The sequence below is a fragment of the Tursiops truncatus genome, chromosome 17 (assembly GCF_011762595.2).
Source record: "Tursiops truncatus isolate mTurTru1 chromosome 17, mTurTru1.mat.Y, whole genome shotgun sequence".
Lineage (NCBI taxonomy): Eukaryota > Metazoa > Chordata > Mammalia > Artiodactyla > Delphinidae > Tursiops > Tursiops truncatus.
Window position 1 is genome coordinate 4,523,447 of NC_047050.1, and position 17,238 is coordinate 4,540,684.

At 47.0% G+C, this 17,238-nt stretch overlaps 1 protein-coding gene across 6 annotated transcripts in view; it reads left to right on the forward strand.

The window, feature by feature from the left end:
• Positions 1-17,238, forward strand: part of LYN (LYN proto-oncogene, Src family tyrosine kinase) — a 110,674-nt gene that overhangs the window by 24,976 nt on the left and 68,460 nt on the right. The window contains exon 1 of one of the 6 annotated variants that reach the window (XM_019925322.3): positions 8,847-9,212. The exons of 4 other annotated variants lie outside the window; for them this stretch is intronic. The gene's annotated coding sequence lies outside the window, so the exon portion shown is untranslated. Of the gene's footprint in view, positions 1-8,846; positions 9,213-17,238 lie in introns of those variants that run through there. One more of the 6 variants, XM_019925323.3, reaches the window with a different exon arrangement.

A 17,238-nucleotide genomic window follows, 5' to 3' on the forward strand; every position in this document is an offset into this window, starting at 1 on the left:
TGGCCCCGAGCTCCCGAGGATGGAGACGGTCTTACTCATTGCCCTCCCCCAGCATCCATGGGAGGAAGGCTTTCGTGCACGTGTGCTGAACGCCAAGTGGTCCCCATGTGAGGACTCGGCCTGGTCCATTTCCAAGCTTTTCTCAAAGAAAATAGGTGCCTGTATCTTTCACAACTCTGTTAGATGGTTAAAGAAACCCTGTGAACATTTAGAATCTTGAAGTGGGGAGCATTTTGCACGACTTCCTGGAACGATTGCTTCTAGTTAGCGTGTGTGTTTGCGTGCCTTCTTTCTTCTTGCTGGAGTCAGCTCACGGGTTCTCCCACCCAACACGGGGCCTTAGGCACTTCCCTGCCTCCTGCGTCCTGTGGTTTCCTGGCCCGCCTTCAAATTGCCGATCTAAACAAGCCAGAGGGCCTGGATGACCACTGCCAACATTCTACTCCTCCAGCAGCCCGGAAGAGTCCAAACGAAAACTTCAGGTTTTTCTTCTTCAGAGACTCGAGCAATTGCCAGGAATCAAGAGGATTACAAAGTAACAGGAGGGGTCGTCGTACGCCGCAGCATGAGGACCCGCTGCCTTGCTTTTCAGCTGTGCCGCAGACGGTCCGCAGCAGCTCCTTCGCCCTCTCCTAAGCCCGAAAGCCAGAAATAGAGTCGTATGTGATAAGGGCTTCCATTCCCGGACAGCTGAACAATTTGTACCGTTTCGAAGTTACATATTCCTGTTTAGACTCAGTTATCAATATACGTTCAGCATTTCACCCATGGTCTCAAGTTGCGTGCATGTTCTTCACAATAAGGCGATGAGCTTGCACCAAAAAGAGGGTTTTGCTTAAGGCTGAAGAGTCCTTGCTTTCAACCTACCTTGTAATTTTCATCTTGTTGCTTTTTATAGCATTCATATCAACACCTCGGTCTTCTGACTTTCCGCTAAATTTTTTTTTAATTACCGGTTTAAAATACAATGAAACACTCAAGTAACGCACTGCACTGGGTACTGACTGAGACAGGGCTTCTGGTGACTGAACTTGGAGGGGCAAAGCAGCAACACCATGCAACTGTGCATTCGATTTTTGATGGAGAAAAGTCTGAGTCTGGGGCAGGAAAGGTTGTTTAGGGATGTCAGCCTATTATTATGAAAGTTGAACATGCCAAAGTGAAGACCGCTTAGAATGTAAGGAAATCTCATTTCACAGGCGGGAAACTCATTCATTCATTCATCAGCAATAGGTCTTAGAGGGACGATTCAATGCCAGGTTCAGGTCAGGTGCTCTGGAGACAGGGAACAAGAGAGAGGCTCTGCTCTTGAGGCGCAGGCATTGCCAGTCAGGACAAAGAGACCAGACACCAGTAACTGCTTCCAGGTTGGATAAAGGGCTTTGCGGAAAGTTTAAGTACTGCGATGGAGGGCGCACGGGGGTCGGGGGTGCTGCTTTGGCTAGGTTGCCAGGGGAGCGTGGGGTTTCTGGGCTGTGATGAAGAGAGTGGGAGACACCCAGCGGGGGAGGGCTCTAGGCTGAGGAGACAGCAAGTGCAAAGGACCTGAGGTGGGGATGAGCTTGGGTGTCTGCAGAGAAGAACGAGGTTTCTGATGGCCAAAGCATAAGGGTGAGAGAGGGTAAACAGGCAGACAGAGGGCGTCTCCAACCTCTCCTGCCTTCTCCAGCCAAAGGCCCTGAAGCCCTCGATAAAGAATTTAAATCTTATTTCTGAACAAAACTGTGGAAGGACTTTAATCGACAGATAAAGATCTGGCCCTGTAGGGAATGCGGGGGGCAGACAGGGTCACCAGATTTAGCAAATAAAAATACAGAGTGCCAGATTAAACTTAAATTTCAGGTATGCAATGAATGAAGTTTTAGTATATCTCATGCAATATTGGGGACATACTTATATTAAAAAATGATTAGCCATTTCTGTGAAATGCCAGTGTAACTGGATGTCCTGCATTTCCTCTGGCAGTGAGAGGCCATGGTGGCGGAGCAGAAGGTGGGGAGACTGGGGACGGGTGGTGAATGTCCATGGGGAGACTTCGCTGATGAGCTGGATCTGGGGAGAGAGACAAAGAGGAACCTCGGGTGACTTCTGGGTTTCCAACCTCAGCACCTGGGGGGCCCTTCACTGGGCTGGAGAAGATGAGGGAGGGAAGCATGTGCGTTGTGAGGCCGACAAGCCTTATTTAAGGGCGTGTAAACAGGAAGACGTGGACGTTTCTTGGTGCCCCGTCCAGGCCCACCCCTCCGGCCGTCTCCCCTCCCCCTCCCCTGTTCTCTGCTCCAATGGAAGAGAGATATAGGCAATTCCGGACACAGTGTGACTGGGACAAGCTATTTTCTAGATGAATATTTAGACCCCAGCTAAGCTGCTGCTAAGAGAAACAGTGGAAGAAAGAAATGGACTTCCTAGGAATTGGACTAAAGAATATTTCTATTTCATTATGTAACAGATTTCTGTGTGCCTCTTTTGCAATGTGTCTTTAAGGATCCGTCGATAGGCATAATGAAACAAGACAGGTTTTGCAATGAAGTGGTTATGTGGGCGACCAAGGACAGCCGAGGTAAACCGGACACAAAAGTGTCTTAGTCGCCACTTTTATAAAACCCAACATTACAATGAGACCCAACATTACAATGATAAGATCCAACATTACAATTAAGTGCATGGCTGCACTTAAGTATTTTCTGAAATTTTAGCCTAAATATGAAATTCTATCATTATGAGGGGAAAACAAGAGTACACGAGCCGTGATATTACATTTCCCGATTAAAAAAGATACATCTTTAAAAAAACGGGCTACAAGTATTCTAATTTCTTTTAAAGCAGCCCCTGTAAAAAGTTCATTCACCTTGCCTTTATTCTTATATAGGAAGAAGCCGCTTGACCAGATAAGTATTTTGATTCCAGAGGGTTTGGCTGTAAAGTGGCCTCATAGCCAGAGAATGTTTTGCAAAAATCAAAACCGGGCCTGTCCCATGACTTTTTCTTTTTCTCCATCCCTTCTATTTAAATCTTTTAATAAAGCATTTTACCAGAAATTCACATTAAGGTATGAATAGTCAATAGAGTTTACTATGTTCCTCTCTTTCCAAAGCGGCTCACATTTTAGTGGGGGGCAAAATGTGACCTTAGTCAAAATCAGTATAAGAATTACCTGTACTGTTTGCTACAAATGCCCACACTGTCCATGTGGATTCGGATTCAGGGGTCTGCCTAGAGCAGGGCCCAAGACTCTGTATTTTTAGCAATAATCTCAGTCATTCTTGTGAACTAGCAAATCTGGAAAACACTGGCTTTAGTGAAAGAATTAAAACATAATCGTTGGGGCTTCCCTGGTGGCGCAGTGGTTAAGAATCCTCCTGCCAGTGCAGGGGACACGGGTTCAAGCCCTGGTCCGGGAAGACCCCACATGCTGCGGAGCAACTAAGCCCGTGCGCCACAACTACTGAGCCTGTGCTCTAGAGCCCGTGAGCCACAACTGCTGAGCCCGCGTGCCTAGAGCCCGTGCTCTGCAACGAAGAGTAGCCCCCACTCGCTGCAACTGGAGAAGGCCTGCGTGCAGCAACGAAGACCCAACACAGCCAAAAATAAATTAATTAATTATAAAAAAAAATAATAATTGTTGAATTGCAACTATCTTGAAGGTGTGAGTGAAAGAGCCTTTTGAGAGGCTGAAGGGGAAATAATTGGACATAAATGATTGTATTAGTTAAATAGTTCATCAAAGTTTGTTGAGTGTTTGCTGATGGGCTTGGCAGCGTCCTGGGCACTGAGGGTGCTACTTGGATAAGAGATGAGGCTGGAGGGATGGGCAGTTCTGCCTGGCAGCTCAGGACAGCTTTACACACAGGACGTGGGATTTGAAATGCTTCATGTGAAACAAGAAGAAGGAGGCTGCTTATGGGGCGGGCGGAGCGGGGGAGGGTGGGTGTTATTCCAGGAAGAAGCAGGTGCGATGGTTCAGAGGAGGATGGAGGCCTCACGGTTGGGTTTCCATGGGGCTGGTCCACAGGGTGTGTCGGGGTGATGCAAGCGGCTTATGAAGCCCAGGATGTAGGTTGTCGTGAAAGGCGATTCTTGCCAAGCTCTGTCCTGTGAGGAATGAGGAAACGGGGGAGAGCTGTCGTTGTTTTTGGAAAGGTAACTGGAAATAGCAGCGTGCAGCATGGCGGATGGTGTGTGTGTGAGTGCGAGTGTGTGTGTACTTGAGTGTGAGTATGTGTGTGTGTCAGGGGGTGGCGGGAGAATGGTAAAGGGAAAGCAAGAGGAAGGAAAGCCAGGTTGGAGAGGTTTTTTATTTTATTTTTTTTCTTTATTTTCGGCTGTACCACACAGCATGCGGGAGCTTAGTTCCCCGACCAGGGATCGAACCCGTGTCCCCTGCAGTGGAAGCGTGGAGTCCTAACCACTGGACCGCCAGGGAAGCCCCTGGAGAGTTTTCAATTCAGCTCTGTTGGTAGTGTAGGGTTCTGAGGTAAGTCGGGGGGTCCAGGCCCTAATTCTCAGGGGCTCGGGGAACACTGAGTGTGTCCTCAGGAGGCCAGCCCTCTGCTCCCTGTAAGTGTTTTATGTCTTAACATGAAACCTGCTGGGATGAGCCCATTCCTTAGGGAGCTGATGTTCCCTTCAAGTGACAGTGGAGAAGAAAAAGCGCGAGTGCCCCTGTTTCCACGTGTGAGAGTGTCAGGCCCCTTTGGGGCTCAGAGAGGGAGGGACCACGTGCACGGGTCAGGCCGACCAGCAGCCTTGACTGGGCCCTGCCGAGACCGTCTGCAGGCGTCCAGCCACCAGCCCAAGCCCTGGGGCCCTGGGGCCTCCGCTCCAGATTTTACTGGGAATCCAGACAACAGCCTCCGTGGTGGTTGTGCTGTTTGTACCTCTTTCCCGCCAGCCTCCCTCTCGCCTCCCAGACAGGAGAAAACACCATCTCAGGACAAACTCCAGAAGATGCACCTACTTGGCGAAGGAAGAAAGGTCAAGGCGGTTGCTGTTTTGTTTGTTTCACCCCCTGACCTTGTGCGTTTTGTTTGTAACAGAGGAGCTGTTTCAAACAGATGCAGAGAAGGTGAACAATGGCAGTGGATTCGTGTCGGGGGATCCAGGGCCGCTGGACTCGGAGGGGCTCTCAGCCCTCTGTGTGCCTGAGGTTTCTCCTGCTTTGAATTGCGATAATTGAATGGCGTACAAATAGACAGGGAGTAGAGATGGGTTTGTTAATTAGATGAGAAGATCCATTTTATAATTCGTATATTAAACATGGGTTGACTGAGGCTGTACCTTGACTTAAAGCCTAGTCTGTTATCTGTTCTTCCTTGTGGAAATGTGTGTCCATCACAGTGCATTGCGGCTGTCCGAGCTCTCTGAATTCTAGAACTGGACGCTGCCTGCTTTCCACTGCAACTCTTACCGTTCTTTGCCTGATCTTTTACGATTTCGTTCTGCCGTTCCAGACATCCTCAAGCCTCTGGTTAGAAATGCCAATTCCCCCCCCCCCACCCCAGATCTGCATAATCAGTCCCTCTGTGGGTGGAACCAGCAACCTGAGGTCGAGAAAACCCTCCAGCAATTCTTACACCTGCTGAAGTTCCAGAACCACTGATTCACTAGTCCAGCCTCCTTGTTTTATAGACGAGACAGTGATGCCCGAGGTCCAGCTGGGAGTTGGCCATTCTAAGCCGTTGCCAGGAGATGCTGAGGCTGCTGGCCTAGATGACTCCTTCAGTCCTCTCCAGCTCAGAAATGTTGACTCTGTCTTCTTCTGTAAAGCATCAGGAGGGGACTTGTAACATTTCTTGAGTAGATGTTTGTATCCGCCCATTTCTGCCCTGAACGGGTGTATTCTGTAATCGCTCTTTCCTGCTCCTGTCCTCTGCCAGCCTCATCCCGCCCACTAAGGATCCCTCTACCTGCCAGTATCTGACAGCTGGTCTCACGCACTCCCGGAGGACAGCCATTCTGGGTGGGCAGTGGGGCGCGGTGGTCCCTGCTTCCACCGCGTGTGCTCAAAGGTGGACTCTCGGGATTTCTTGGGCAAATGGTGCTTACCCGAAGCGAGCAGGTCAACTCTGGCTCCATTGTTTACTGCCTCTGTCACCTTGGAAAAGTTACTTTACCTGCCTAAGCCTCAACTTTCTCATCTGTTAAATGGAGATGATAGTAGTATATGAAGGATTGTCCTAAGTACTGAATGAAACAGTCCACGTAAAGTGCTTGACACAGTACCAGGTACACAGTAAAAGTTAAATAGACGTTAGCTATTTAAAACCAGTAAATTAGAACGGATGAGGTATGCTCTTTTCTCATTTAAAAATCGTGCTTCTCAGGAGAAACTTTCTGCTTCTTCTGGACATATTCAGATTACTTTGGGTGATTTTGAAAGATTTATGCCTGATTTCCAAACATGACACCACTCAGGAAGGTGTGGGCAGAGTGCAGATCATAGAGCAATGGAGCCGTGCGTTTACATCCGAGGGCGGCAGTGTAGACACTTACACTGGAACAATGGTTCCAAATGGGTGTCCTGCCTTTGATGGGATTCCTGAGCACCAGATGTGAAGGAAGACGTAAATCCCTCATCGTGTGCTGAGTGTCACGATGCCCCACCCCTGAGAAACGAGCACACACTGACCTCTGTCTGGCTCTAAACTAGAGATGTGGGGATGGTAACAGTGTGTGTGTGTGTGTGTGTGTGTGTGTGTGTGTGTACAGACAGAAAAATAAAAGACCAGGTTTTGGTAATTTGGGGTGATGACTGAGGTCGGGGAGAGTCATGCTTTGAAACTGCTCTTTAAATGTTTCTACACAGTGCATACACTAATAATTTTTTTTTTTTTAAAGAAGATGATGGGGGTAGGAGTTTATTTATTTATTTATTTATTTATTTTTGCTGTGTTGGGTCTTCCTTTCTGTGCGAGGGCTTTCTCTAGTTGTGGCGAGCAGGGGCCACTCTTCATCGCGGTGCGCGGGCCTCTCACTGTTGTGGCCTCTCCCGTTGCGGAGCACAGGCTCCAGACGCGCAGGCTCAGGGGCCATGGCTCACGGGCCCAGCCGCTCCCCGGCATGTGGGATCTTCCCGGACCGGGGCACGAACCCGTGTCCCCTGCATCGGCAGGCGGACTCTCAACCACTGCGCCACCAGGGAAGCCCCACACTAATAATATTTTATCAGACTTGTGAAGTTGAGGGAGTGTGGGAGGGGGAGATGGTACGAATGAGCTGGTGACATGAACTGAAGAAAGAAGGGAAGAAAAGAGTTCCCCGAGTATGTGCACCCTGGGAAATTAGCCTCCGCGTACCCCAGGGCTAATCCCCTCGGCTCCTTGGGGAGAGGCCCGTGTCTTGCAGGTATTTGTGCCTCCTATGTCTCTCCTACGTTAGATTCAACAAGTGACAATGACCCCAGATGCACAGAATTTGAGCTGGAAGGGATGGGTGTTTAGTTTGACCCACGTGATATACAAGAGAGGAGGAGACGGAGGTCCAGACAAGGTAGAGGAATACACTTGGGATACTCGGTGGTCTAGGCTGTAACACATTCCCCCAGATTTCCTGATGTGAAGTTCCATGTTTGTCAACTATGACTCCATACGTAAGATGAATTTAAACTAAATAACCTGTGGCATTAGTAGAGATTCTTTGGGTTTCCATGGAAACCTCCTCTGGCTATAGTAAGCAGAAAGGGGGGAATACTGGAAGGAAGCTGAGGGATTGCACAAAAGTTGCCCCAAGTTGAAGGAAGGGCTGAGTAAGCAAGTCTGCAGTGGGAAGCAGCCAGGGTGCTCGGGGGACACGGCGCTTCGCCGACTTCCCGCCTCTGATGCTGGGTCAGCCCAGCCCACCGCCCATTCCGTCTCTGATCCGCGTGCGGGACTCCGCGGGGCCGTTTCCTTCCATGGGGTCCTCAGCTTAAGCATGTTCTCACACAGACCTGCTCACCCACCATCCGTCCCTCCCTCTTCTGCTACCCTGCTTTTTCTGCATCGCCCTCACCACTACCTAAAAGTCTTAGAGTTACTTGTTCACCTGTGGAGACTTTAAAATGCTGCTGCCCAGGCCTGACCCCCAGAGATCCTGGTTGAAATGGTCTGGGGTAGAGCCGGGGCCTTTCCCCCAAAAGCCCCCATGGTGTCCTAATGCTTAGCTCACGTTAGGAACCGTGGCCTAATAAATGCATTGAGGACCAAATACAGGACATACTGCTCTCGCCAGCGCAACTGAAAATATGTTTAAAGGAATTAAGAGTGACAAATGCAGAAAGGATTCTTTGGGAAGAATCAGGCAGTTGTGGGTAACCGCACATAAGTGAAGCTGACAAGAGCCTTCCCAGAGTGGGTGCCCTGGGGCCCAGCTCAGCTCACCCTACTGTGGCCCTGGGGGTAGGGGGCAGTGGCCTCAGTTTCCAAGTGAGTGCACTGAGAGGCAGAGGGAAAAGAAAGTGTGATTTTTGTCTCTTTAGGGAATTGAGATATAATTTAGTGTTTGCACTTTTAGTGTTTTGGTGAGAGGGGGCAAACAGAAACATGAGTGATCTGTTAATATGGTATTTTTCATCAAAATAATGGCATAGAACAGGCTTCACTGGGGAGAACAGAAAGCCCCCCCTGTGTCGGGGTGGTTTGGAAACAAGACTGCTTTTAACAGCGGGAGATGGACCACGGGACTGTGGGTTCTTGCAGAAAGAATCTGTAATCGTTTTGGGTTTGACCATTAGGCAAATCAAGCTTCCTGGTTTCAGAAAGAGAAAACACACCCAGAAGAGAAAAACCCAGGCCCGTGGGAACAAGAAACTTCCTCCTCCTGGGGCTGCTTGAAAGGCCGAATGTGCCGGTCCTGACTCTCCTGCTCAGCGTGAGACTGGCTGGAGGGCATCCCGGAGGCGGAGGGGTGATGGGCGGAGAACAGCCACTTTGCTGGAGGAACTCAGGACACGGAGGCTGCACTGACAGGCTTGGGCCTCGGCCCTGAGGGCACCGAAGCTGGGTAGAGGTGGCTTTATCCTTTGGTGTAAACCTGGGGAGTGGAGGACCCAGGACTGAGTTGCGTTCCCGCTCTTGGCTCCTTTGTTCCCCTTGGTCCTTCAGCCTAACCGCCTTGAAGCCCAAAATAGAATCCTTCAGGTTTTCACTCTGTCGGTGACAAAATCCGAGAAAAGACTCAAAGCCAACTGAAAAAGAAAGATCTGCAGATACGGAACTCGTTTGCCTGCCAAGTAGGTGAGTGAGGCTGTAAAGACAGTCAAAGAATTGAGCGGACTCATTGAGGGGAGCCCAGTGTGAGATGGGGAGAGGCCTGAAATCTGGACCACTTCCATTTTAGTAACGGGAACAGAGGGCTGGGACGGAGTTGGGGGTGGGGTTCCTTCGAGGTCGGCTGCAGTGCTGTGGAAGCTGCAGTGCTTTAGTTGTCGGTGGAATCCACACTCCTCAGCCACATGTATAGAGCTAAAGCCTCCTTAGCAATTTTTATTTAGCAATTTTTTGTGCGCCAAAAGTCACATGAGCCTCTCTTCACTTACATGCGATCGTGTCACTATAATCTGCCTCTCGCTGTTTTGGGGGACGGGGAGGGAAAACGGGAAGTAACCGATTGTTCCCTTTTTTGAGGCGGGGCATTTAACTTAGGCTCCTGCGTTTAATCCTCACAATAACCCCTCAAAGAGGAGTGTTATCTGCATTGTACAGGTGAGTACAAGAAGGAAGGCTTTTTTTTAAAACAGATTGTCCCATTGGTGCTAGATTTCGTGTTTTTTTTTAAATTTATTTTTGGCTGCATTGGGTCTTCTTTGCGGTGTGCGGGCTTCTCATTGCGGTGGCTTCTCTTGTTCCGGAGCACGGGTTCTAGGCACGTGGGCTTCAGTAGTTGTGGCCCACGGACTTAGTTGCTCTGTGGCATGTGGGATCTTCCCAGACCAGGGCTCGAACCCGTGACCATGCGTTGGCAGGTGGATTCGTAACCACTGCACCACCAGGGAAGTCCCAAGTAGAATGAAGTTTAAATAAGTAACTTGCTGATGTTTATATGGCCCTTAATAAATGCAGGAACCAGATTGGACCCAAATTTCCTCATCCTAAAGCCCTGGGCTCCTTCATTTTGGGCAAAATTATTAAGTAGAGATTTCAGCCCAAATTCTGTAAATGGTCGCAGACTCTCAGTGAATGGGGGCATCTTGGTGGCTGTCATGGTCTAGATATGTCTGAAACTAAAACAGTTTGGGGCACTAACATTTTTTGATCATCTGTTATAAACCAGAGAGGTTGTGGCTAATAAAAAGAATGGGATCTGTGTACAGAACTGCTTCTGACCGCAAACTGTAGTCCATGGGGTTTCCAAGTTCAACTTTAATTCAACAAAGGTGTGTTGCTGCATCATGGTGACCAGGTAGGGGGACTGCGTGTGTCTCGGCGGTAGAAGCAGGGTGAGAGGCAGAGCAGATATAGTATCTCAAGGAGTTTACAGTCTCCATGGAGGAGAGAGCCACCTACACATTAACAGGAGCCAATGCAAGCGTTGCAGAACCACATGAAACAGGACCGTCAGAGGCATCCCGGGGCTTGCGGCTACGTCCCGCATCGATGATGGAGAGAAGTAGTCTGGGAGAGAAGGATGTAGACAAGACCTGGTGTGAATGCGGCTTTGGAGGGTCAGTTGGATTTGCCTATACGGGGAAGGCAGTGTGGTGCCGCCATGTCAATAAATACAAGTTTCTGTCCTGGACACAGTCGGTGTCGAGGTGGACTGGAGCCGGGCTGTGAGGGGCAAGTTGAATATTTGAGATTTTATCCTGTTGGCAATAGGAGAGGTGTTGGTAGCAGAATTCGAGGCGGTGGTATAGTAGTGATGATAATGCCTAACGCTTCTTGAGCATTTGTTCTACTGGGCGTTCCATGTGATGATGAACACGTATAGCGCATTTCCAAGCGCCAAGCCCTGTTCTCTGGGCTGGCAATACAGCAGGGTACAGACCTGTCAAAAATCTCTGCTTTCATGGGGCTTGCAGTCCCGCAAGGAGAGACAGACAGATGATAAAATAAATCTTGTAATCTACATTATATCATAAAGTAGAGAAAGAAGACTAATGTAGGGGAAAACTGTCAGAATGACACTGTTTATCTGGTCCACGCCTTTCCCTAAGTCTAGAAACCCAGCATGGTTACATTGTGAAGATGACAGGGCTTCATGGAGACCTGACTCCAGAGGATAAGATGGGACCTGGATGTCACAGAGATGACAGAGCTTTTGAGCCTGGGTGATGAGGGTGGTGAGAAAAATGTGAAATTTGCACCAAGAATAATGGAAATTCAACAGAAGAGCCATCATGCTGTCCAAGTGGTGTAAAATTTTCCGAAAGTGACCAGGGGCATCCTCTCCAGTGTCAGCACTTCCTGGGAATCAGTGGTTTCTCCTCAGAGCAGGGTAGGCAACGTGAAAGGCAGACCGCCACGCCCCCCTTCCCCCCAAGCGCACCTGCAGGGGCCGCACCCTCTGCTCTTTCAGCCTGGCAGCTGCAGCTGACAGCACCCACCTGCTCTGTGCTCTCCTGGTGCTAGACCCTTTTTAAAGGTGCAGGCTCATAGGTTCCCAAAGCCCCTTGGTTCACAGCCAATGAAAATTACATTCGCAGTAACTTTCTCACAGCAGTCCTAGAGCAGAAGAGGCACCAAAGAGTTCCAGTGACTAGGGAGGTGGATCCAAACCACTTCACCTGCATTTGTTGTGACAACGTAGCACCATTTGCAAAAATGATACACACCCACCGAAAGCAAAGACAGAACAGTTGTCTGTTCTCCCACATGGACATGACTGACGGGGCGTGTGTACCTGTGCCACACGCCCTCTCAACTCTTGGCATCTTAGTTGGATCCCACCATCCTCACTTTCTGACCCAGGTTTATCTTCATGGGATAGCTGCTTTTTTTTTTTTTTAACATCTTTATTGGGGTATGATTGCTTTACAATGGAGTGTGAGTTTCTGCTTTATAACAAAGTGGATCGGTTATACATACACATAGGTTCCCATATCCCCTCCCTCTTGCGTCTCCCTCCCACCCTCCCTAGCCCACCCCTCCAGGCGGTCACAGAGCACCGAGCTGCTCTCCCTGTGCTGCGCGGCTGCTTCCCACTAGCTGGGATGCCTGCTTTTTATCACAGCAACCACAGAGAATCCGCTTTCAGGCAGACGTGAGGGGGTGCAGCACAATCTAAGGTAGAGCTAGTAGTTCTCACAGTGTCCAGCAGAGGTCCTTGTGATTCCCTTGAAAATGTGAACTATCCCCCAGGAACGCGGGGGGTTCGCCGTGGCGCCCTGGGGTGCCTCGGCACACCGTTTGGGAACCACGGTGTAGGCCTGTTGTCCGCCTTCTCTTTCTTCTCCAGCTTATGATACTTCTGGGCCACACCTATTTTAAGAAAGTAACTGTGGACCCAGCCCTGGCCTCAGTTTCTTCTTTTGCACTTTTAAACTGCTGGAGTGAGCGTGCAGTGATCCTCTCTGCCGGCATCTGGGCTCTTACACTATTCTGGGTAAGTCAGGGCTTTGTCCTCAAGCTTATTAGTCCAGGGAATGGTTTCCAGTCCTCTCTCTTCCTTACTTCTTCTGTTTAAAGAAGCCTTGGCCCCCGTGACCTCTGGTCTCCCAGGTTAGAGTCGTGGCCGGGCTTTTAGCCACCACACTTTACCACAAGCTCGGGGTGTGAGACTGGGAGCCAGGCCACGGGAAGGAAGGGCCTTCTGGGCCTTTGTCTCCCTGGACGCCCCTGAACTCCAGCCCAGCCCCGTGGGGATGATGCGATGCCTCCCCCACTGCATCGGAGGAAAGTGAGGCGGCCCTGCCATCCGGGCAGCAGGACAGAAACTGCACCTTTGGGGCCGCTGGCCTCCCAGTTCATGCAGAGTCTACGAGGCCCCACTGCATGGAGATGGCTGGCGTAAGTAAGTGGCTCTCTGTGTTTCATGTTGAATTCAACCACTGTATTTTTAATTAATTAATTCGTTAATTAATGTATGGCCACACCATGCGGCATGTGGGATCTTAGTTCCCTCACCAGGGACTGCACGCTTGCCCCCTGCAGTGGAAGCACAGAGTCCTAACCACTGGACCCCCAGAGAAGTCCCTTTTTTTCTTTTCAACCACTATATTTTTATGAAAGTAAAACAGCGTAGCTTGTCATAGCTACACTGTTGGCAATGGAGAGGGAGAAAAATAAAAACTGACCATAGAAGTGTGAAAGTGTCTTTATTTTACCTTTGATTTATTTTTTTTAATTTCTAGAAATTAGTTTCTTTTATTGTAATAAGCAAGTGTTTTTAATTTGTAATTTAAAAACCCATCACCTATCATAACACTGTACTGATTCTCCCCCCATTTTGATTTAATTTGACTTCCATATTCCTTTCTAAACTCTTTTCTACTTATGTGATCACAATGTAGGTTAAATTTTAACCTCGCTTTGTTAAAAAATTACATTATAAACATTTTTTAAAAACTTAGTCACAGAATTCTTTTAGCCATCCTTAAAAATGAGTGCATAGGGAGGGTGGGAGGGAGGGAGACGCAAGAGGGAAGACATATGGGAACATATGTTTATGTATGACTGATTCACTTTGTTATAAAGCAGAAACTAACACACCATTGTAAAGCAATTATACCCCAATAAAGATGTAAAAAAAAATGAGTGCATATCACTTTCCAGGTGATACTTGCACATAATTTAAAAAGCAAAACAACTAAAAAGCTCTAACATGAAACATCAGACACCTACCCCTCCTTCCTAGCATCCCTGATCCAGTTTTACTCACCAGATCCAACCACTTTCTTATCCTCAATTTCAGTGGCCCTACAATAGTCCCTTGAATGGTACCATGTAGTTTACGCATCTGCCACCCATCCTACTTTTACTTAATCGACTTACTGAACTACTGGTTGACAGAGGTGCTTCTGCAGGATTACTAATTTCTGATAAAATCCTGTTCACTATGCAAATATGTGTGTGTACTCAGGGCTACATTATCAGATGGTCTCTGCCTGCCGTTTTTTATGTGTAAATCAGTCGTATCTTGCATTTATCGTAAATGGCTGCAGGCATATTGTTAGGAATACCACTTTATTATTAAACATTAATAGAACTTCTACCTCTTGCCAGTTATTTTTCCAAGCTAACATTGTAGAAGTTTGGGAATTCAGTCAAGAAGATGGAATGAAATTCGATTGTGTTTTACATCACAATGATCAAGGCAGAGCAGGTAACAGCCTGCCCTTGATCATTGTAGAGAATATTGGGTGCCTGGAAGGGGCACATTGGAAGCTGCGTACAACTTTTCTCAGCAGAAATATTTTAAGGCAATAGTCTTCTCAAAATTGAGGACACGTTTTTCTGAAATACTTACTCAAAAGTATGTGGCTTGACGCTTATTCTATCACAATATACTTCTTAAAAATTAATAGACTTTATTTTTTAGGGCAGCTTTAGGTTTCCAGAAACACTGAGTGGAAAGTACAGAGGGTTTTCCATGTAGTACTCACCACCCCCTTGGTTTCCCTTAATTATTAACATCTTGCATAGTGTGATACATTTGTTACAATTGACGAGCCAGTATTAATACATTATGCCGAACAAAAGTCCACTGTTTTCACTGGGTTCACTCTTGGGGCTGTACATTCTGTGGGTTTTGGCAACTGTATGATGACATGTGTCCACTATTACGGTGTCATATAGAATAGTTCAGTACCCCCAAAATCCCCTGTGCTCCACCCATTCAGCTCTCCCTCTCCCTCAACTGCTGGAAACCACTGAACTTTTAACTGTTTCCATAGTTTTGCCTTTTCCAGAATGTCATAGAGTTGGAATCATGCAGCCTGTAGCCTTTTCACATTGGCTTCTTTCATTTAGCAATACGCATTTAAGTTTTCTCCATGTCTTTTTATGGCTTGATAGCTCACTCCTTTTTCTTGATAAATCCTATTCTGTTGTCTGGATGGACCACAGTTTGTTTCTCCAGTCACACCGAAGGATGTTTTGGTAGCTTCCAAGTTTTGGCAATTGTGAATAAAGCTGCTATAAGCACCTGTGGGCAGGTTTTGGTGCGAACCGAAGTTTTCAGTTCATTCGGGTAAATACCAAGTAGTAGAATTACTGAGTCATATGTTAAGAGTATATTTAGTTTTGTAAGAAACTACCAAGCTGTTTTCTGAAGTGGCTGCACCATTTTTTGTTCCTTTTGTTCTGCCTCTTCCCCAGCCTTGGGTGGTGTCAGTGTTTTGGATTTTTGTCACTCTCATAGGTGTGTGGTGGTATCTCATTGTTTTAATCTGCATCCCCCTCGTGACATATGATGTGGAGCATCTTTCATAGGCTTATTTGCCATTTCTCTGTCTTTGGCGAGGTGTCTTTTCAGATCTCATGCTCATTTTTTGATTGGGTGGTTTGTTTTTGTATTTTTGAGTTTTAAGAATTCTTTGTGTATTTTTGGACACGAGTCCTTTGTGTTTTGAAAAGATCTTCTCCCAGTCTGTGGCTTGTCTTTTAATTTTCTTAACAGTGTCTTTTGCAGAGCAGAAGTTTTTAATTTTAATGAAGTCCAATTTATCAATTTTTTTCTTCTATGGCTCATGCGTTTGGTTTTGTATCTAAAAAGTCATCGCCAAGCCCAAGGTCATCTAGATTTTCTCCTATGTTATCTTCTAGGAGTTTTATAGTTTTGCATTTGTACATTTAGTTCTGTTATGGATTTTGAGTTAACTTTTGTAAAAGATGTAAGATCTGGGTCTAGATTAGTTTTTCTTTTTGCATGTGGATGTCCAGTTTTTCCAGCCAGTACTTGTTGAAAAGGCTGTCATTTCTCCGTTGAATTGCCTTTCTGCTTTGTGAAAGATCAATTGACTATATTTCTGGACTCTTTATTCTGTTTACTATCCTTTTAAATGAGGGTTTATTTTTGTTCCCTTCAGTGAAAATAAAATCTATTAGTAACTAATCTTGGTTTGACTTCCTTGAGTCTTAGTTTCTTCGTAAGAGGGGGTGGGTAGAATAGATCGTTCTTACTGTTTCTTCTAGCTTTATCTCATGAGACTAGTTTGTCTGTATTTAAGTATAGCGTCAGGGTGATGATTTTCTCATAGAAAGTTTCTGGGTCTAGTCCGACAAACACCAGGTCTGTGTGCGTGTGTCTTTGTGAGTCTGTATCTTTCTGTGTGTGTAAGCAGAGTGGCAGACATCTATTGAACAAGAGTTCTGGCTATGCCCTTTACATTTTATAACGGAATAGTAAACCTACCTTTCACTGATGACAAAGCATATTGTTCTGCCCCACTCTGCAACAGAAAATATCTATACTTAGGATCATTACCAGTAATTGAAACATCAGGTTTCCTGCCACGCAGCTTTCATCGGGGACATTTGGCAATGTCTGGAGACATTTCTGTTGTCATACCTGGTATCTTGTGGGTAGAAGCCAAGGATACTGCTAACTACCCCACAGTGCACTGGACAAACCTCACAACAAATAATTTTTTGACTCAAAATGTCAATAGTACTGAGGCTGAGAAAGCCCGTTGCAGGGAAGCAGATGTATCCACGGCATGTCTTCATCTTCGGTTTAGCCTCTAGAAAACCTAAACTTCTGGAGACTTGTGGTCTGTATCTAACAATTGTGCAGAAACTTATGGTACGAGATAACCTTCAGCTTCTTTTCGCTGTCTTGGGCTTAGTTTCACTTTTTCTCAATTTCATAATCGTTTCTATTTTTTGTTAAATCTATTTATGTAAACCTGACTGACCTCTTAAAGTAAAATTTAAATATATCATTTTATATACTTCTAAAGATAGGTGGCTGGATCATTGATTATAAAAATCTGAAGCTAGAAACAGAGTTGATGTTTCTTCCACTTCTTGGGTTGTAGTACATAATTCAGACGCTGCTTTGAATTTCCTCTTCTAGTCCTTTGAATGATACCTTTCCCTGTGATACCTAAGTTTCCATGAGCTCATCTTGTTTTCATAGTGTTCCCTTTTATTTTTAAGAGAAACAAAACCAAAAATCCCCTGCTTGTTTCATCAATCCCCCGTGTCTTCCTCTGTGCGAAGTTGCTCAACTAAGAGTTATGCAAATGGGGATCGGCTTTGTGCACATCGATTCCGGGGGCGTCACTGCATCTTTGGTGTATTTGTTGTCATGAGAGCGTCAGGACCCTGGCCTCCTCTCTTACAGTTCAGCCCCTAGCCTTCCCCCAGCCTCACCAGCTCC